This window comes from Gorilla gorilla, chromosome 16 (genome assembly GCF_029281585.2).
Source record: "Gorilla gorilla gorilla isolate KB3781 chromosome 16, NHGRI_mGorGor1-v2.1_pri, whole genome shotgun sequence".
Lineage (NCBI taxonomy): Eukaryota > Metazoa > Chordata > Mammalia > Primates > Hominidae > Gorilla > Gorilla gorilla.
The window spans coordinates 25,374,587-25,396,883 of NC_073240.2; the positions used below are offsets into that span (position 1 = coordinate 25,374,587).

Sequence of the window (22,297 nt, forward strand, 5' to 3'; positions counted from 1 at the left end):
TGTTGTTGTTGAGTTCTTTGTGTTTCTTGTAAGTTCTGAATAGCAGTGTCTTGTTGGATGCATGTTTTGCAAATATTTTCTCCCATTCTGCAGGTTGTCTGTTCCCTCTGTTGATTATTTCTTTTTCTATGGAAAAGTATTTTAGTTTAATAAGTCCCATTTGTCTATTTTTGCTTTTGCTGCTTGTGCTTTCTGAGGTCTTAGTCATGAATTCTTTGCAGAGAGCAATGTCCAGAAAAGTTTTCTCTAGGTCTTCTTCTAATATTTAATTTAAAGTTTCTTGTATATTCTGCATATTAGACCTTTGTCAGATAGGTAGATTGCAAAAAATTTTCTCCCATTCTGTAGATTGCCTGTTAGCTCTGATGATTTTTTTTTCTGTGCAGAAGCTCTTTAGTTTAATTAGATCCCATTTGCCAATTTTAGCTTTTGATGCAGTTGCTTTTGGTGATTTCATCATAAAATCTTTGCTGGTGCCTATGTCCTGAATGGTATTGCCTAAATTTTCTTCTAGGGTTTTTATGGTTTTGGGTTTTACATTTAAGTCTTTAGTCTGCCTTGAGTTAATTTTTGTATAAGGTGTAAGGAAGGGGTCCTGTTTCAGTTTTCTGCATATGGTTAGCCAGTTTTCCCAGCATCATTTATTAAATAGGGAATCCTTTCCCCATTGCTTGTTTTTGTCAGGTTTGTCGAAAATCAGATGGTTATAGATGTGTGGCCTTATTTCTGATGTCCATATCCTGTTCCATTGGTCTATATGTCTGTTTTGGTACCAGTACCTTGCTGTTTTGGTTACTGTAGACTTATAACATAGTTTGAAGTCAGGTAGCATGATGCCTCCAGCTTTGTCTTTGGGGTTTTCTATACATAAGATCATATTGTCAGCATATAGAGATAATTCAACTTCCTATTTTCCAGTCTCGGTGCCTTTGTTTTTTCTTTTTCTTGCCTGATTGTTCTGACTAGGACTTTCAGTACTATGTTGGATAGGAGTAGTAAAAGTGGAATCCTTGTCTTGTTAAAGTTCTTAGGGGCATTGTTTTCAATTTTTCCCCATTGGGTATGATTTTAGCCATAAGTTTATCATATATGCTCTTTATTTTGAGGTGTGTTGCTTCTATGTATAGTTTGTTGAGGATTTTTACTATTATAAAAATAATGATCATAATAAAAGTGATGCTGAATTGTTTCTAATGCTGTTTCTGAGAATTATAAATTAAAACCAAACTGAGATATCATCTTACACCAGTCACAATGGCTATTACTAAAAAGTCAAAAATAACAGATGTTGGCAAAGGATGCAGAGAAAAAGGAACACTTATACACTGTTGGTGGGGATGTAAATTAGTACAATCTATGTGGAAAACAGCATGAAGATTTCTCAAAGAACTAAAAGTAGAACTACCATACAGTCCAGCAATCCTACGGCTGGTATCTACCCAAAGGAGAAGAAGTCATTAGGTAAAAAAGATACCTGTACTCAGATGTTTATTATAGCACTATTCACAACAGCAAGGATGTGGAATCATCTAGATGTCCATCAGCTGATAAACTGATAAATAAAATGTGGAATACACACACATGATGGAATACTTCTCAACCATAGAAAATAATAAAATCATATCTTTTGCAGCAACATGAATGGAGCTGGAGGCCATTAGCTTAAGTAAAACAGCTCTTAAACAGAAAGTCAAATGCAAAATGTTGTAATTGCAGTTTGTAAGCGGGAGCTAAATAATGTGCACACATGGCCATAGGTTGTGGAATAAGAGACACTGGACACTCAAATGTATGGGAAGGTGTAGGGATGTCAGGAATGAGAAATTTCTTAATGGACATAGTGCACATTATTCAGGTGATGATTACACTAAAATCCCAGACTTCGGCACTGTGCAACATATCCATGTAACAAAATTCGCTTGCACTCCTTAAATTTATGCACATAAAAAATTAAGTGTACAATTCTATTGGTTTTATAATAGCTGCAGATATGTGCAAACATCATCACAGGTAATTACAGAACTTTTTAATTACACAAATTATCATTTGCTTTAGCTATCACCACCAACCCTAACTAACGTCTAATATACTTTTTTTGTTTGAGACGCGGTCTCACTCTGTCACCCAGGTTGGAATGCGGTGGCATCATCTCAGATCACTGCAACCTCTGCCTCCAAGGCTCAAGCAATCCTCTCACCTCAGCCTCCTGAGTAGCTGCAACCACAGATGCACACCACCACGCCTGGCTAATTTGTGTGTGTGTGTGTGTGTGTGTCTCTGTGTGTGTATTTTTGGTAGAGATGGGTTTTACCATGTTACCCAGGCTGGTCTAGAACCCTTGAGATCAGGTTTTCCACCCACCTCGGCCTCCCAGAGTGCTGGGATTATAGATGTGAGCCACCGTGCCCGGCCAGCAACTACCAATATACTTTATAGGCCTATAGTCTGCTTATTTTGGACAGTCCATATGAATGGAATAATCTAATATGTGGTCTTTTGTGATGGGCTTCTTTCATTTAGTGTGATGTTTCCAAGGCTCATCAGTGTTGCACCCTATGTCAGTGCTTCATTCCTTTGTATGGCCAAATAATATTCCATTGTATAAACATGCCACATTTTGTTGATCCATTATGTTATCTTTAAATAGACAGAGGACTGCAGATCTACTTGCGCTTATTGAGCACTTTGAAGAGTGAACATAATTTGGAAATACTAAGGGAAACAGTATCTAAGTTTATCACTACCCAGAGCAGAAAAAATATGAATTTTTTCTCTCTGCTACTCCTGTTATTTATTCTAGAACTCTAATAGTCTGCTAAATTCAAAGCAGACTGCTTGGAACATGCTAGATGATACAAGAGAATACAGAATATTAAAATTAAGGCTGAATTGGAGATTTGGTCTTGAATTGGTAAAAGCCATGGTATGGTGTGTATAGTGGAATAGCAAGAAATTTTGTCACCCTCTGAGCTTTGAGGGGTATTCTCAGATTCTGTGCCATGTTTATAGCAAACATCAGGTGCTGTTAATTTTAGCTCAGGTATATTGAAGAGGTGAATTAAAAGGGTAGTAGAACTTCTGTTTCTTACCATTAAGAAGAGCTTAGACTGTACTTTTCCTCCTGCCATAAACAACTAGAAAACTGGGAGAAATATGTGAAACAATTGTTTTTAAACATTAACAGGAGGCAGCATAGAACTACATCTTTGAGAGAAAAGAAACAACAATTGCTCCACTTTTGTCCCTGAAGCCCCTTTCAACTATAATGGAGGAAGCGGGATACTAAGAAACAGTAGTAACTGTTCTGATATGAGGAAACAAAGGCCAGGGCTCAGGGACATTGAGATGGCTGGGATTTATGGGACATAGTTACAAAGGAAAGAAAAATACGCAGAAATAAAAAGTTCCAACAATCTGCCTAGATACCCATTGAGTCTGCTATCAAGCCGTGCATATGTGGGAGAACACACCAGGAGGCTGGGCAAAAGCAACCACAGAGCTGTGAGCTGAGCGTGTTCTAAACATTATGCAGATCCGCAGAACATCCCATTGCAGATCAGGCAAAACGGCTGGGCGCGGTGGCTCACGCCTGTAATCCCAGCACTCTGGGATGCCGAGGAAGGCAGATCACCTGAGGTTGGGAGTTCGAGACCAGCCTGACCAAGATGGAGAAACCCCGTCTCTACTAAAAATACAAAAAAATTAGCCAGGTGTGGTGGTGCATGCCTGTAATCCCAGCTACTCAGGAGGCTGAAGCAGGAGAATCACTTGAATCCGGGAGGCAGAGGTGGCAGTGAGCCGAGATCGCACCACTGCACTCCAGTTTGGGCAACAAGAGCGAAACTCCGTCTAAAGAAAAAAAAAAGAACAACCAAGACATTCAGGGGAAATCCAGAAAAAATGACTCATTAGTAACGGAGCCAAACTTTCAGTAAAGTAACACCAGGCCTGCCTTAATAATGCCTCAAAACAAGCCTCAAAATGATTGAGCTGATTTGCAAGTTTCCTAATTCTCTGTGTGAACAAAGCCCAACAGAATCCAGATAATCAACACTGAAACATTCACAGTATTCAGCATTCATTCAAAAATCACTAAACATGTGAAAAGCAGGAAAATATGACCCATAACTAGGAGAAAAATCTGTCAATTGAAATAGACTCAGATGTGGTGGGATTAGCGGACAGAATTTAGAATGTATAGTGTATATACTTTACTTTAAATAACTCTTTATTTATAAATGACATGTTAATATATATTTTAAAATTCTAAGGAGTCTACAAAACATACAGTAAAAGTGAGCAGTGGATTTGACAAGATTGTAGGGCACAGAGTCAAAACACAAAAATTCATTGTATCTCTGTTTACCACTAGCAAACAATTTGAAAATGATAAATAAAACATTACCACTTACAGCAAATGACAAACACAAAATCAGGATATATTTAACAAAATATTTTCAAGACCTCTGCACTGAAAACTACAACAGTCACCAAGAGAATTTAAAGATCTAAATAAATGGAAATATATAGCATGGTCATGGCCATATGGGCTCAATATTGTTAAGATATCAAGTAGATGTATAATGTGCAAACTCATCAAAATAACAGCATGATTTTTAAATAAAATGATGATCTAATTCAAAAATTAATTTGAAAATGCGAAAGACCTCGAATGACCAAAACAATTTTGAAAAAGAGGATCAAAATTGAAGTATTCACAATGTCTGATTTTAAGTTACTATAATGCTACACTGATCACGACAGTGCATTATTGATCTAAACATGCAGCTTCATGGAACAGTATGGAGAGTGCAGAAATAGACTCATACGTATATGGGTCAATTGTTTTCTGACAACATTTCCAAGGTAGTTCAGTCAAGAACAGATAGTCTTTTTAACAAGTATTAGAACAATTGATTATCCATTTGGTGAAAAACTAACCTCGATCTTTATCTCACATCAAACACAAAATTAACTTGATGTAGACCATAGGACTAAACATAAAAGCGAAAGTTATAAACCATCTAGGAGAAAATATTTTAACAACAAAATACATTGTTTCATTCTCTACATTATTTTTAATTTATTTTTAACTTTTATGTTCAGCAGTACAGGTACAGGTTTTTTACACAGGTAAACTTGTGTCATGAGGGTTTGTTGTACAGATTATTTCAAAACCCAGTTATTAAAAATATTCATGATTTTAAGTGAGACATACTTTGAACCATAAATGAAAACTTAATAGTCTGAACTTGATCCAAAAATTGTGTTCTTTGAAAGATGTTTTTAAGGAAATAAAATGACAAGCCACAAACTGTGAGAAAGTATTTATAATACATATATCTGGCAAGGGAATTGTATCTACAATATGGAAACAAATCTTAAAATTAAGTTATAAGGCAAGCAATTCAATGAAACATGAAAAAAATACCTAACCAGACCGTAGAAGATAAATGAATGGCCAATACACTCTACAAAGATGCACAACACATGAGAGAAATGCAGATTTTTAAAAACCACAGTGAAATGGTATTACACAACCAGTAGAATGGCTAAAATTTAAGAGGTTGGCAATACTGATTGTTGGCACTAATGTGAAACAAATGAAATTATTATATACTGCTGTTGAGATCATAAAATTACACAACTTTTTTTAGCACACAGTTTGGGAATTTATTATAGAGGTAAACATAGAGTTACCATATGAATAAGTTATAGCCCCAAACAGAGAACAACCAAAATTTCTAGCAACAATTGACTGGGCAAATAATCATGTTATATCCATAAAATGGAACACTTCTAAGTTATGAAAAGGAACAAACTACCAAAACACACAACATGAATGAACCTAAAAAATATTTGCTAAGTAAAAGAAGTGAGACTGCATACTGTAGTATCAGTTTACATGAACTTCTAAAACTGATCTTTTGTACCAAAAATCCTATCATTTGCTTGCCTAGGGCTGGAACTTGGAAATTGAATGCAAAGGGGAGGATGAAATTTTGGGGGGATGATCAAAATTTCTATATCTTGATTGTTACTATGGTCACACAGATGAAATCAATTTTTAAGATTCATTGAACTGTACACTTAAAATGGGTGACCTTTGTTGTATGTAAGTTATAATAATAAGGTTAATGATTTTTTAAAAAGTTGATGAATATGCCCACCCTATGTACCTAGGTTTCTTTTTAAATTAAATTAAATTAAATTTTTATTGACATTTAGTAATTGTACATTTATGAGGTACAATGTTATGTTTAGATACATGTGTACATTGTGTAATTATCAATGGTAATTAGTATATCCATCACCTTAACATTGATCATTTCTGTATTGTGAGAACATTAAAAATCCTCTCTTCCAGCTATTTGAAATATAAAATGCATTATTGTTGGCTGTCGTCACCCTACCATCAAATATAGTACCAGAACTTAGTCCTCCTATTGAACTGTAACAATTTTCTCATTGACCAACCTTGCCTCATTTCTTTCTCCCTCCTATTCTCCCCAGTCTCTGATAATCACTATTATATTCTCAACTTTTATAAGATCATTTTTTAAATTTGACATAGAAATAAGATCATGCAATATTTGTCATTCTGTGTCTGGCTTATTTCACTTAGTATAATGTCCTCCAGGTTCATTCTTGTCTCAAATGGCAGGATTTTTTATGGCTGAATAGTATTCCATTGTGTATACATACCATATTTTATTTGTCTGTTCATCTCTTTATGGACACTTAGGTTGATTCCATATCCTGGCTATTGTGAATCATGCTGCAATAAACATGAGAATGCAGATGTCTCTTTGACATGTTTTCATGGGTATATACCCAGTAATGGGATCATCTGGGTAGATTTATTTTTAATTTTTTTTGGAGTGGCCTCCGTAGTGTTTCCTGTAATGGCTATACAAATTTACACTACCACCAACAGTGTGTAAAATTTCCTTTTTCTACACATACTTGTCAGCATTTGTTTATTTTTTTGTCATTTTTATAATAGCCATCCTAACTTGGGTGAGGTGATAATCTCATTGTGATTTTTATTTGCATTTCCCTGATGATTAGTGATCGTGAACATTTTTTCATATACCTGTTGGTTATTTGTATGTCTTGTCTAAGTCTCTTGCCCATTTTTTACCTAAATATTTTGATTTTTGCTTTTGAATTATTTGAGTTCCTTACACGTTTTAGATAATCCCTTGTCAGATGTACAGTTTGCAAATATTTTATCCCATTACATAACTTGTGTCTTCACTCTGTTTATTGTTCCCATTGCTGTGCAGAAGCTTTTTTGGTTTGATATAGTCAGTTTGTTTATTTTTGGTTTTGTTCATGCTCTTGAGGTCTTTCCTCTATGTTTGATTTCCTCTATGAGTGTTTCCTCCATGTTTTCTTCTGTAGTTTCATAGTTTCAGGTATTGCATGAAGACTTTACTCTGTTTTGAGGTGAATTTTGCATACGGTGAGAGATAGGTATCAAATTTCATTATTTCGCATGTGGATATCCAGTTTTCCCTAACACTATTTGTTGAAGAGACAGTTTGTTTCTCCATTGTCTTCTTGGCACCTTGTCAAAAACAGTTGGCTATAATATGTGGGTTTGTTTCTGGGCTTTCTGTATTGATCCACTGGTGTATGTGTTTTTATGCCAATACTGTGCTGTTTTGGCTACTGTAGCTTTGTAGTACATTTGAAATCAGGTAGTATGGTGCCTCCAGCTCTGTTTGTTTTTGTTTTGTTTTGTTTTTTGTTTGTTTGCTTTTTTCTCAAGATTGCTTTGGCTATCCAGTCTTTTGTGGTTCCAAGAAAGTTTAATATATTTTCATTTATTTGTGTCCTCTTCATCTTCTTTTATAAATGTTTTATAATTTTCATTGTAAAGATCTTTCACCTCTTTCATTCAATATATTTCTAGGTATTTTAATTTTTGGTAGGTATTGTAAATAGTGTTGCTTGCTTCAGTTCTTTTCCAGACGGTTTGCTAATGGCATATACGTGGAAACTAAACACATACAAATACCTAGGTTTCTTAACCAGAAATTAGAAAAAAAACACTTGCTAGCTTAGAAATATCTCCACAAAGAGTAAACTTCCTTGCTCTGCCTATCTGCCATAATATAAAAGTATTATGTGCCAGAATGGAATATGGTAATCTCAGATTTAATTGATATTCCATGCTATAAAATTAAAAGTGCTAGGTTGAATTTGAGCTCAGACCATGATGGGTGAAACAAATTGGATTCACCAGGAATGCATGAAGGAAAGGACAGTGCCTGGATTTCCTGGCACCGTTCAGGCATGGGATGCATATTTTGTGTTCCCTTCTAATTGCATTTCTAGATGTAAGTCTCTGATCCCCACAAGCCTTGTCAGTTCAGATCCAGGGGTGGTTTCTTGTGCTGAGTGTAAGAGTATGACTGATCATAGGATGCATAGAATTTTTGGTTTGGGGACTTTCAGCAGAAATGTGCAACTCAAGCCTGCAGCTTTGTGTTCCTGAGGCCAAAGCTGTTGTCAGGCATTTGGGAAGGGGAGCAAGTACAAAGGTGGTAGATAAGTTGGGACGGATCTATCTGGATCAAGTGCATCTTCATGGAGCAGGAGGGGCACCTTCTCAGTGCCAGCACTTCTCTGTTGATGGAAGCTGCATCAGGCAGTTGGAGAGAGAGATGAACTGAGAAGTATGGAGGAGTTCCACTACCATTCCCTTCCTCCCAGCTTATTCCTCCATACAAATTGATCGTTTCTAATTCACCATATTTCCCATATAAAAGTACAAGATGAGAGTTAGCATAGTTTCATATATGTGGCCCATTTTACACAAAAATTATTTTACTTTTCACACATTTAATTATGTGGTACTATTATTTTATTGGGGAGAAGATTTCCTTGATTTGGGTCTGAAGTTAACCCCAGTATTTTACGGCTTGAGAAGTGGAAGAAAAGGAGTCTGGAATTTGGCAAAGAGTTAAGATCTCGGAGGTGAGTAATGGCTTCATAAAGACGGAATTAAGAAAACAGATGTATCCTAGGAAGCTTTGCCCAGATCTGAGAAATATGAGCAGTGCTCCCTCTCGACTGCTTTTCTGCTGGGTTACGGTCTGCCGCTGTAGGAATTAATAGGACTCTGCAGAAACCATCCTGCTCAACCGTCAGCACCTCTGGCCACATGAACCTCTGGGACCTTAGGGTTGGACATGGGCTTTGGGGGATCCTGAAGCAGATATTGAGTGATCAACAACTCATGCTATAAGGTGTTGATTGAGATGACACTTGAAGTTTCTCAGGCTTTTTAGGATGACTTTGGAGGCAGGGAAGTAGAATTATACTGCTATGAGCTGTGTACCTTGCTGGCTACATTTCCCTTTTCAGGCTTCTAAACCCAGATATTATTACTAACTAGAGAGTGTGCTCCAGATCCTCAAATATTAATTCAGGATTTGAGGTGAGCAATGAGAGTAGATTTGAAGTTGCCATTTTGGGGAAATCATTACATTGTGGCTTTATGTGATGTAGGGCGTGAGGGGGTCTGGTATGTTCCCAGGATGCCTCTAGAGTCTGCACATAGGCTCGTGCACCAAGGGGTCTTCTGCTGTTCCAGTGCTCTCCTGGCGACCTTTGTGAGACCACCTCCTTGCCCCTCATGACATAGAACCCTCTCCATTCACTGATCCTGAGCCTCCATCTGTCTAATCACTCTTTGATAAAAAAATGAGCATGGCTTCATGTCAAGCTGCCATATTCTTTCCACTCTCTTGACAGTCCTTTGGTGCCAATTGGCTACTGAGGGCCCCAGTGACCGACGGCATCCTTAGGGTAGGTGCCAGTGGAATGCAAAACACATTGTGCGTTGTGATGAAGGGTGGTTAATGAAAGGGGGGATGAAACAAGCCCATACGGTATTGTGGAAAGAAAATCTATGCTAAATGAAACAAACAAAAAAAAGTTTTCCACAATTTAAGCCTCGAGAATTGATATTAAATTTTCCTGAGGGGTGAGGTCAGCATTTGGAGAGCCCAGATGCTTTAGGAAGGCTAAATGGAAAGAACAGCAGTCTCTAAAGGGGGGAAAAAGAAAGAAAGAGAGAAAGAGAAAGAGAGAGAGAGAAAGAAAGGAAAGAAAAAGAAGGAGGGAAGGAACGAAGGAAGGAAAATAAAATGAAAGAAAGAAAGATGAAAGAAGGAAGGAAGGAAAGGAAGGAAGGAAAGAAAGAAAGAAAAAGAAAGAAAGAAAAAGAAAAACAGAGCTGTGTTTCCTGTCTGCTGCTCTCCTTCATCCAGGTCCCCAACTCCCTGAAGGGGACTAAAGCCTAGGATAGAATTTGGAGGATGAGCTGTTTTGTTTTGTTCTGTTTTATTAAAACAAAGAACAGTATTTCATGCTGTTGACAAGGGTGAACAGTCATATGACTCTGAGGTTTCATTCGTCAGCACTAGGGATGACCGAGGAGGTGTGATGGGGTGGGGTGAGCAGGCAGGCCTCCGTGGGGCACTCTATCCTAGGCCCACACCTGCTTCATGGACCTCTCCAGGGTATTCCTTTCTCCTATGTCTTTCTTTTGGGTGGCTGCATGGAAAGGGACTATTTACATTGTATCAGCCTTTGCACTTCCCCACCAACCCATCTCCCCATACCCCACATGAATGCTTGTGGATGTGAAAACACAATTTTCTGCCATTTCTATGTAGAGGGATGCTCTGACATGGATTTATAGAAATGTTCCTCTACTGTCTCTTTACAATTAATTATGCTTGGAGCTTTGGAGCCGTTCATGGGCTTCTCCATGTGTGCTTCAAGTCAACCAACTTGGGGATCTGCTTCAGGCCAAGTATATCCTGTTGGAGCAATCCTCCTGCAGGTAACACCCACTAAATATAGGTTGAGTTTTATATATGTAAATGCTTAAATATGAATGTTGTAACTATTTTACATTAATAGCATATTGATGTATTATTTCATATTAATATCCATATAATTGATATAGCAATGCAAATATTTGAAAAGTTTTAAATATATTATTTAATGGTAATAGTATGCATAATTTTAAATAGAAATATAAGATAAACTATAACAGCAACTCTCTGAAGACATTAGGGGGCAGTCAGAAACAGGCAGACACTTGGTTATAGGGGAATGGGACTGGGTGAGTTTCTCATTGTTTTACGGTTTTCAGCCTGGGGGAAGTTCCAAGTTCCTGCCATGAAGGACAGCTTAAATTCCAATGGAAAAACCTGCAGCTTCACTGGCATGAAAAACCAGAGGATGGAGTTTGGGGCAGTCACATGAGTTAGAAAATGGGGGGAGAGTGCAGTCTCAGAAAGAAGAGCGTCATGGTTGGGGGGGCCCTAACTCCTGTCTATATACGCTGCCCAACTCTGACTGTCCCTGAAATATGCACACAGGGAAGACTGTAAGCAATTCACCTGAGATTGAACAGAGACTTCAGTTTCCACCAGTGCAGGGGAGACCAAGTTTGCAGTTTTTGTTCAGCCAGGCTAGCTGCCTGTTTATACATATAATATATGCATGCATACATACATAAGAATATATCACAGTTAGAAGAACGTGTCATAATCAAGATTGTTTATAAAATTTCATTCACACTGTCTAGGAAGTCATCCAAAATGATGCAACATATGAAGAAACAGGAAAATGTGATGCACACTCAAAAGCAAAGCCAATAAACAGAGACAACAGCAAACCTTGACTGAGTATATGACCTTTAGAATGACTAGGAGGCTGATTTCAAAAGTAGTAACCAACAGGCTTAAAGACTGGCTTCAGGCCACCTGAAAGACAAAGCGTGACCTCAGGTATGAAGGTTTGGAGTGCAGAAGTGTGAGTTTTGCTGCCATTAGCCTCAATTTTCATACAAGGCTTTCAATTTCTAAAAGCCTTACCCAGCTGGTGTCTCTGATGAGATGCTTAAAACACAGTACTGCATAAAGTGACCAGGTAGAATTGAGAATGTTTTAAATTGAGCCTGTCAAAAAATAAATAAATAAATAACATCCATGCCTGTACCTGGTGATAAGGAGAAGAAGGGCACATGGTCAGCAGGGGGTACAGAGCAAGCTTTCTGGGCTCAGAGGGATCGTGGGCAGGCAGGCATGTATTTCTTGATGGAACTCTGAGCTTCTTACTTGCACCCTTTCCTGGGCTGCCTCCTTATATGCGGAGCTGGGGCACTAGTTGTTATCGGTGTGTGTGTGTTGGGCAGGGTATCTGTGTGTATGTGTGGGGGGTGGTGTGTGTGTGTCTCTGTGTGTGTGTGTGTTTTTGCTGGATTGTTTGTCTGCTTAAGCCCCTAAGTAATTTTTTGTTTCTGTTTCATATTTTGGTTTATTATTTTTTGCTAATTCATTTGCTTGTTGGCTTTCTTTTAAGAAAACTACATAAAATTGAATACTCTAAGGGTAAGCACAGTGAATTTTCACAAGGTGAACACGCTTGTGTATCCAACACCCAGATCCAGAAAAACAGCATCCCCAGCAGCCCAGAGGCCCCTTGTGTTCTCTCCTTGAAGTCCCTCCCCAGATCATGCCCTGTCCTGCCATAAAGTATATGGATGTGTGCCACTAGGAGAGGCAGACTATAGTAGCCAAAGACAAAGAGGAGTCAGTCGCTAGCTATTAAGTGAATACCCTAATCAAGCAAACCTGGAAGAGATATGGGATTCACAGAGGGTAAAAAATGCACCCAGATAACCGTGGAAAGGAAGGGCAGCTGCTTTTCATAAAGGAGTTATTTAAAGGTGGGTGACAAGAAGATTCTGGAAGGCTGAATAAACAGCTCAGCAGGAAAAAAAAATCGGTATGTGCACCTGGTCATCTCCATTCTTCTGTGACCACCAGAGGCCCCCATTGGCTGGGACATGGACCTGGGGTGAGGGGAGGAGGGAGGGCCTGTGCTGGGGGCATCACACTCTAGTCTAGTCTAGTATAATCCAGGATGTGCTAATTGCATCTGTTGAGGAAGTCTGTGGCTTTCAGAGCCACTTTCCTGCAGACTCCCTGCCCCTTCAGCAAAGCTCACACCAGGCATCCAGAAAAGAGTTGCCAAGGGGATCAGAGAAGGAGAGTACTCTCTCCCTTCACCGCTCCCACCCCTTCAAATCTTGCTGGGCCCCTGCCCTTGGTGCAGGGGGGACTCAAATAGGTGAAGGTTTGCAGTCAGGAACAAACATGAAGCTGGGATTTCACAAGAAGTGAATGATGAGCTCAAAAGCGGGAGTATGACTTCATTCAAGGACAGCAGAGCCTTGAGAGTGCAGGAAAAAGAGGCAGAAAAGTCCTGGCTAGTGTTTTCTTGAAGCCCAGGAGCATGCAGCGATGTGGGCAGGAGAGGGTCTGCTGGCAGTCAAGGGTTGCTGTATGGTCAACTCAGATGAGCAGTGACACGTGTCCCTTGGATTCCACAACATGAAGGAAAGCAGAGGACTAGGCAAGAGTCTTTGGTTGGAGGGATAGGAATGGAAACCCCTTAAAAGCAGGCTCGAAAGTGAAGGCTCTGTGACCACAGGAAGAGACACTTTATCTCCCTTTACACCACGCTCTCTCCTGAGGAGGGTCAGAGGACACTGTTTCCAATTCAGACTTCTGTAAGAAACTTAACAAACCACAAATAAACATTCTCGTGCTCTATTCCTAACCCCCAGAAATCCTGAGGGAGCACGTGGTAACCTCTGACATATTTCAGTGACTCTGAAAGACATACCATCCCAGGCTCTATTCCTGCCCTGGCCAGGAGCCCAGAGAAGGCTTTGTGGATGGATAGGTCCAGCTGGATGCCTGAATAGGAGTGAGACCCTAGGGTGGACATTTCTATGTTTGGGTGGGACAGAGACATAAGAGAACTAGTGATAATGTGACCCTAAAACTCATATTCATTAAATGTTTGGTCAAGAGTTGTTTGGTGAGGGTGAACATAAAACTATTCTGTATTGGAAAAATATATGCATCTCCATTTTTACTGTGAAATATGGGGAATGTACTTCTCATGTTTTTCTGCATATACTCCTGATATATGATCTGAAAAGTCTGTAACATTTTAATTGTTTCAAAATATTTATTTCACAAATGTTCCAATGTTTGTAACTTGTGACACCTCCAACTCCCTGAAGATAAAGGTAACAAAACTTTTTTCATTTATCTGTCATTTAAAATTTTCATACAGTGCTTTATCTAAGGAAGTCTTAAAGCATAAAAATACATTCACAATCATAAAAAACAATTAAAGGTTTGGAAAATAAAATGATTTACTTACTGTCCATTAATGTTGTTTACTTCCAGAATGTCAGCGTCCTGGTGACCCCGACCTCTGGCGGATGTCCTTGGTGTTCACAGGGCAGCAATGTGTGCTTGGGTACACTGTTGTAGAAGGACAACGTGGAAATACAACTTGCCAGTGAACATGTTTAATCCTCTCCTATGTTGTGGTAGTTTTTCAAATAATTTGTCCATCTCCCCTGGCTTATGACTTTTTCTCTTACTGATGCATAGAGGTCTCTTATGTAATCTAGTTATAAAAGTTGCTGATATCTTCACCAAGATGGCTTTCCTTTCCTTTTCACTATTTTTTTACACTACCTTTTGCTGATTTTATACCACTGGGATTTACTTTAGAAAGGATTTAAAATAGAGATTTAGCTATCATTTTTTTCAAATGTTAGCCAAATAGTGCAACACAATATTTTCAATGTTTCAACTTTATCCTATTTAGAAGATTCCAAATTGCTTGAATAACTTTTGATGTACACTTGGATGAAACACAAATCTAATTTTTTATCGTATCATTCATATTTATAGAATCTTCAGAAGTAATCAACTATAAAATCTGTAAATCAGAATCTTTGTAGGTACCAGCAGTCAAAAGTTCTTCCAATGAAACCACTTTTGGCAGATTTTTTCTCATAATGTAATAACAGCTAAATTCAGGAGAAATTTTGAGGGAATATTTTTCTAATTGACCATTCTTGTCATTTAAAGTCTTTTTTTCTGATGCAAAATTTTAGCCATTTTATATCATTCATTTAAGTAAACCTTTCTTAGGCTGCCCTATCTGACTTATTTATGGAGATTCCAACATGGCAGGTCCCCAAGAAAAGTTTTATTTCCCCAAGACTGTGATTACTGGTTGGGATAATGGGTCTGGGGAAATGGTGAGTTAAGGGGGAGCACCTCAGCGTCCGAGTTCTTTGCTGTGGTCAGCCCTCCTCGTCAACGGAATCATCTAACATCTAACATCAACAGAAACATCTAACGAGAGCACTAACACCTCTTCCTTGAAGGAGAGGAGTAAATCCCAAACACATCCGAATGGACCGCTTTAAAATGATTTTCATTTCCATTTGAGTTATCTTTGTTGGGACAGTCTTCTTTCAATCAGGTTACAGCGCCATCTAGCATTCAAAACTGGGAGTCCTGGGCAAGAAGTGAACTGCTTCAGAAATGCCCTGGGAGCCGCTGGGGAAAGAGGTGCTGAATTGGAGCAGCTGGGTAGAGAGGTCAGGCCGACCCGGCTCAGCATAGATGCAGTGAGGCTGAAGCCGAGGGTCTGAAGGCAGGGTGATGATGGACATCAGTGGAACAGGAATCTAAAACTGACCTGTGATTCTCATAGTTAAGGCAAATGGTCAAATAATCCAGCGTTGCTTAAGGTTATTAATGAGTGTCCTATGGTCAATTCCCCTTCTTCATTTAACTTAAAATTTGTGATCCTTTTTACAAACTGATCAGCATCCACAAAGGGTTTGATGCCTCTACAAATGTAATCAAAAGTGACTATAGAACAGGTTATTTTTAAATTATCAGTGAAATTTAAAATTGTTCTTACTTTGTAAAATATCAGCTTATAGATCCTGCATTCTTTTTTCACCTCTATGATATGCAGTATCACATACACTGTATTTTGTTGTCAGCCATCTATTTATAGATAATTAGATCATTGCTAATTTTTCCACTATCACAAACAATGTTGCATTGGGACATTCTTATTCTCTCCTCTTTAAAATATTATTTATGGAAAAATAAAATGGTTAAGTCTAAGTGTAGGCGTATTTTACATATTGCAAGCTGTTAAAAAATATCTCTCCCAGAAGAGGCTTCTCTCAGGTCACATGAACAGAACCAAGGGTCCCAGGTAGCCTTGCCCTGATCTCAAAAAGGGAACTACAACTCTTGCCAGTCTCCATTGCTCATTCTAGGCAGCTGATCCCTTGAAGGCCTCCCTGGCTGTGGGACAGAAGTGGACTTCTGAGGACAGGCTATGTGATTCAGACATGTAGAGACCAAAATATTAAAACTGATGCCACCAATTGTGAAATTGAGGCCTTCTAGGGAAAACAAGTTCATGCCCTAATGTGTGCACATTTGGTTCCAGGGAAGCAAGGTTGGTGAACATCGTGTAGGATGGCTTCCTGAGGCAGGAAGAGGAGAGTGGCAGCAAGCCTGCACCTCCCTCTTCTGGAGTTGTCTTTCTGGTGCCTGTACAGACTTAATTATTCTTGACAAAGTCTTCATTGTGACGGCATTACCCTCTTTGTGCACACACACAAAAAAAGAGTTTGGGAAGATTGTTTCTGAGCCTAAGAATTTTGCTATGCCACTTTTTTCTTTTGCTATTTCTCCCAATCAACTCACGCTTCCTAAACTGTTATTTCATATTAAGTGTCTTAACCTTGAGACCTAAGTATTCACTTATTTAAAAATATTTCTCAAATACCCCTTACATATGAAGCACTGTTCCAGGAGCTTGGAATATATTAGTGTGCAAACTAAAGCTACCTGATCTCATGGAGTTTACAATCAGAATTTATACTACTATGCATTTATATTTTATGTATATTAAATTATATCGTAGGTAAGAAGGCAATGAGAGCAGTGAACAAAGTGCATGAAGGTAAGATGACTAGAGTACTTGATACCTCAGGTTTCAAAAGTAAATAGGGTGATCAAGACAGGATTCAGTTGAATTGAGTTTTGAGCAAAAACTTGAAGGAAATGAAAGAGTTAATCAACAGATGCAGAGTGGAGTGTGTCCTAGGGAGGGCAAAAGCCCTACTAGAGAGCTCATTTTTCAAGGGTTCTGCAAGGCTAGCGTGGCTGGAGTGCAGCTGACCTCGGAGGGTCATTCTTAGTGAGAAGGGCATGCAGAGGAATCTGGCTTCCACTCTGAGCCGAATACATGGCCATTGCAGGGTTTGAACAGAGAGGTTGTGCATGGTCTCATCCTCATTCAGCTGTATGAATGATATAGCTAGAGGGAGGGGCAGGGGTGGAAGCAGGGAGACATTTTCTGAAGCTCCAGGGAGAGATGATGAGGCTCCGATCAGGTTTCACCTGCGTCAGATTCCGTCTTCCTGCCATTCAGTCTGATGAAACTGTGTGGTTATGCGTTCCTGATAGAGGTGTGAAGAAGCAATCTAGGGAAGCTCTGCCTACAGTCTGTGTAAGAGAAATCCTGTACCTTAAGATGATGAGTTAGTGGGTGCAGCGCACCAGCATGGCACATGTATACATATGTAACTAACCTGCACAATGTGCACAGGTACCCTAAAACTTAAAGTATAATAAAAATAAAATAAAATAAAATAAAATAAAATAAAAAAAGAAGTATTGAACTGACGTGAGAAATAGGAGCTTTGCTGTGTTAGCCCAGATCTGTGCTTCCCAGAGAAGTCTTGTTTAGCTGGGTCTCTGAGACAGGATGATGAAGGTGTGGTTTATAACATGGCCAGTTTGAAACCAGACTGTTTAAACATGAGCTGATTAGGGAAATGTGGTTCTTAGCCTGAGAAGAGTTAGGGAACAGCAGGGTAAGGATTTAGCGAGGACACAGAAGCGGGGAGGGGACCAGCAGGGACACTTGTGCTTTCTGCCTCTCCTTTTCTTGCTCCAAAACTCTGCTTTTGAATTGAGTCATCCCCTTCAATAAGACTCCCTTCAAAAGTAACTAGGCCTTCCGCCTGTGCTTCTGTCCTGACTTCTTGTATCTGTGAGATGTTAAAATCCAGAATAAGCTCAGTGTCTCATGGCTGTAGGTGTGTAAATTTTAAGAACTGGTGGTAACAGTGACCCGGTGCACCTGCAATCCCAGCTCTTTGGGAGGCTGAGGTGAAAGGATGGCTTGAGGTCAGGAGTTCAAGACCAGCCTGAGCAAAATAGCGAGGCCCCCTTCTTCACACAAATAAAAAGAACTAGTTGAGTGCAGTTGAGATGCCTGTAGTCTCAGCTACTCAGGAGGATGAGGTGGGAGGATCGCTTGAATCTGGGAGTTTGAGACTGCAGGGAGCTGTGATCCCGTTACCACACTCCAGCCTGGGCGACAGAGCAGCCTTGTCTCTAAGGTTAAAAAAAAGAAAAGAAACACTGGTTACCCGAAGCAGAAAAGGCAAAGCCAGTTGCAGGCCCTTAAGATGACATCTCTAGGGAGGAAGAATAAGGAGCTTTGAAGAATTCAGTGAAGAGAATCACAACCCAAGAAAGCCCTGTTTCAAGAAATCTGAGCCGATCTGACTTCGACCTACTGTCAGCACACTTTCCTGTTCTAAGATCTGTCCATCTGGGGATGGGGACAGGTGCTTAGGTGATGTCGCAGCAACACAGAACGTTCAGGCCACATTTGCGTAGGGAAACGGGTCTCACAGGGCCACCATTTTGCAGGCCTTCATCCACCAGGCCACAGCTAGTGTCAATCACCTGGGAGGAGAGGTGGGAGGAAATGGGTGAAGATCAACTAATAGCCCAGAGGCAGGGGGGCCTTCTGGCGCATGCGCAGTCTCTCCACCGCACTGCAGGGGTCGGCTTCAGGAGGGAAGGGGTTTCTGGGCGCATGCGCACTCTTGATACACTGCAGGGGCTAGCTTTGCTCGAGGAGGGGGCTTCCTGGCGCCTGCGCACTATTCTTACAGCATTGCAGAGTCCACTTTGCGGCTGCGCTAGTTTGGCAACTTCCAGAAAGCTGGAGGGCTGGGAGGGGGAATCAGGAGGGGGGGTATTGGCCTGTCATTCTCTCCTCCAGCTCCTCCCTCCGCTGGAGCTCGCAAGCCACAAGTGTTCCTTTTCTGATTTGTTACTGCGCCGGCAGGCGGCAAGCAAGTGTCAGAGGCATTGCCCCGTTCTGTTCTCTGACAACTTCTAATTGGGAAGTTTGTTAGGACTTGGAAATACGCTGTGCGGGTCACCAAAGTAGCATTAGAGTCAAATAACAGACCCTAATTTTGGAAAGAGAGCAGCTGCATGAAGGCAATGTGGGCAGATTGACAGGCTGGAAGTGAGCCGTCCTAGGGAAGCCTCACCACAGCATCTGAGCCCTGCGCCCACCACCTTCTCTTCCCTGGGGGCTCCGTCCTCAGTGGCCAGGGCTGATTGAACTTGTTAGAAACCAGATGCCTGGTCCACTCCTGCCCTGTCAGTCAGAAATTCTGGGAGTGGACCCGCCGATGTCTAACAAGCCCTGCGAGTGATTTTGATGCGTGCACTTGAGCTGGACACTGGGGCGGGGTGCTGACACTGGGGTGGGAGAGCTTGTGGTGGAAGCAGCCCAGAGAAAACTAGAAACTTTTCATTTCCAGGATCTCACTCTGAAGAGTCTCCCCTCCCAGCCTGGCTGAACTCCTGCGCTTTCTGAGAGGGAGTAGTGGCAGGAGAGGGACAGTCTGCCCGTCTGAAGCCTGTGTGCTATTGCTGTATTATGAAATCTCTGTTCCTGTGCCTCTTATGGCTGTATCAAAAGTGAGGATTCTGAGGGAGATTAGGAAGAGGCGATGCGTTTTTGAAGGCCTCTCACTAACTGCTCATTCTGTTCTGCTCTTTCCTCCCTGCTCTAACTGTGGCATTTTGCCTTATTATCGTGGCTTCTCCCTCATCTAAGATGTGGGTTTCCAAAACAGAAACTGGGAAGACTCAAGGACATTACAGATGTAACCTTACCGAAGTCCCGAGTAATTTAATGAGCAGAGATGTGACTGTGTCCTTGAATGGGGGAAATGAAGAGAAAAATACGAGGTGGAACAAAATAAAGTTATATCCCCAAGTATGTTCGTGCTACATCATTTGGTAGGTTTTTGCAGTCACTTAGGCAAGAGATGATAGTTGCTTGAATTACTTTAGTGATGAAAAGCACATAAATTTGTTATTCTTTTCAAGGTAGATAGAATTTGAAATAGGAGAGTAGGTGGAGGGAGTGGGTTATTCAGAAATATGGAGAATAAACTAGGTGTTGGACCTGAGATGCTTATTCTAAAGGCAATGCCATTTATTGAGATGCAGAATGGTGGAGTGGGAGTAGCTTTCAAGAAGGAAAAATCAGAGTGCCATTTCTGACTTTTGATGCATGAAAGAAATCTGTGAAAATTCAAGTGGGTTTCAAGTTAGCTGTAAGATTTGTATGTGCAAAGCTTAGAAGAAGTTTGTATTAGAGATAACAAAACATGGGAGTCAGTCACATGCCTGAATATTTAGAGCCATGATGTATGTGTTGGTTTTCCCCATCCCCAAACTCAGTGGCTTAAAGTATTAATAATTTATTATTTAAATTCTCTGTGCCTACTTGAGATTGTGCATGAGAAATAGTTTTATTTTCCCACCCAGCACATTCTGGTTCTTCTGTGTTTCCTCTAAATTTTGCCTATGTCCTGAGCAACTATTTCTTTAGCTCATCATTTTTTGTTGTTGATCTTATGATTAACCAAAGTCAATTGATGCTTGAAACATTGTACCTGAAAATAATCTTGCCAAGGTCCATGAATCATAGGTAGATCCTTCAGCTGGTGATAGTTTTACCAATTTTCCATTTTCCAGCCCATGCCCATAGGAGGTTTGCTCACCTTTTCCTGACAGATTCCTCACTGTGCTTTCCCTTTATACCAGCTGCTGCATCTCAGAGCCAGTGCCACAAGCGTTTTATATATGTATATATTTTACAGTGGTGCCCCACTTCTAGGTATCTATGTATTTGTCCCATAGCTGTGTGGTGCATATCAATTTATCTCCCCAAATCAGTGGTTTAAAACAACAGCTACATTTCTAATGATCCTGTGGGTCGTCTTAGTGGTTCTTCTGATCTGGGCCATCTCATCTGGCCCTAGATTGTCTGGAATGGCCTCATATATGTGAACGTTGGCTTGGTGGCAGCTTAGGGATGATTTGGCATTATGTCTGTTATTCTTAAGCAGGCTTGCCCAGTCTGCTTCATATAACCTCAGAGTTCAAAAGTAGCAGGAGAAGACAAGCCTAAACGTGTAAGCATTTTTTTCTACATCTATAGATGGGTCACATTTGCTATTGTTCCTAAGCAATGAACTGACCAAAGCAATGAACTTGGCCAGACCCAGAGTCAGTGTGGGAGAGAACAACCCAGTGGATTGGATACAGGGAGTGGAATTATTGCTGCCACATTTGCATGCATGGAAATGGATTCGTGTAGGGGCTATTACCATACTGAGTATTCCAACGTTTTAGACTTATGAACAGAGGAGGAGGAATCAATAAACAAAACTGAGTTAGACAAGTTAGAGAGTTCAGTGAATTACATGGAAAATGGAGGCTCAGAAACAGAAAGGAGGCTTCTTAAAGGGGAGGTTCAGAAATACGTGGATGCACACGAGCGGTCAAATAAGACAAGCAGTGAGAAGTGTCCACCAGAGTTAACCGCATGAAGGTTCACAGTGATGTTTGAAAGTTGTATTTCGATGGAGTGAGGGGAAAACACACCCAGAGAGGCATGAATACTTAGCTGCAAATAGGTAGTGTCTGTAGAGTAACCCATTATTGTTCATTATACATAGACTTTCCTGTGTGGGACAAGAATTTTTTTAAATTCTAACTCAAAATCACTACAGATATTTCAACCACATGAAAAATAATCACAGCATCTATTCTTGATTCATGGCAGTCAGAAAGCGCATGATAATCTCCAATACATTTCTATGGCTTTAAAAGACATGCCAGGCTCTATTCCTGTCCTGGCTAGAATCCTGGTGATGCAGTTGGTAGATGGATGGGCCCAGCTGAAAGCCTCAGCATCAAGCACCTTAGGTAGATATCTATGTTTAGAGTGGGAAAACCATGAAGAAATGAAGAACATGATGATACTTCAAGGCTTTTTTTTTTTTTTGCAATTTTGTTAATGATTGAGGTATTGAAGACAAAGAGGAAATGATATAAATAACAATACAACTTGTTCATTTACTCCTTTCATTTGAAATTCAGGAATTTATCTTGTTCTCAGAACGCTCCAAAACATTCTAACTATTTGGATTAGTCTTTTCATTTCACAAATATTTCATCAG

General features: G+C 40.1%; 1 long non-coding RNA gene across 2 annotated transcripts in view; it reads left to right on the top strand.

The window, feature by feature from the left end:
- Positions 1–17,615, top strand: part of LOC129527073 (uncharacterized) — a 101,971-nt gene extending 84,356 nt beyond the window's left edge. For both annotated transcript variants that reach the window (XR_008671935.2, XR_010131134.1), the window contains one exon: positions 14,298–17,615. This is a non-coding gene — a long non-coding RNA (uncharacterized lncRNA). The remainder of the gene's footprint in view (positions 1–14,297) is intronic.
- Positions 17,616–22,297: the final 4,682 nt, after the last annotated feature.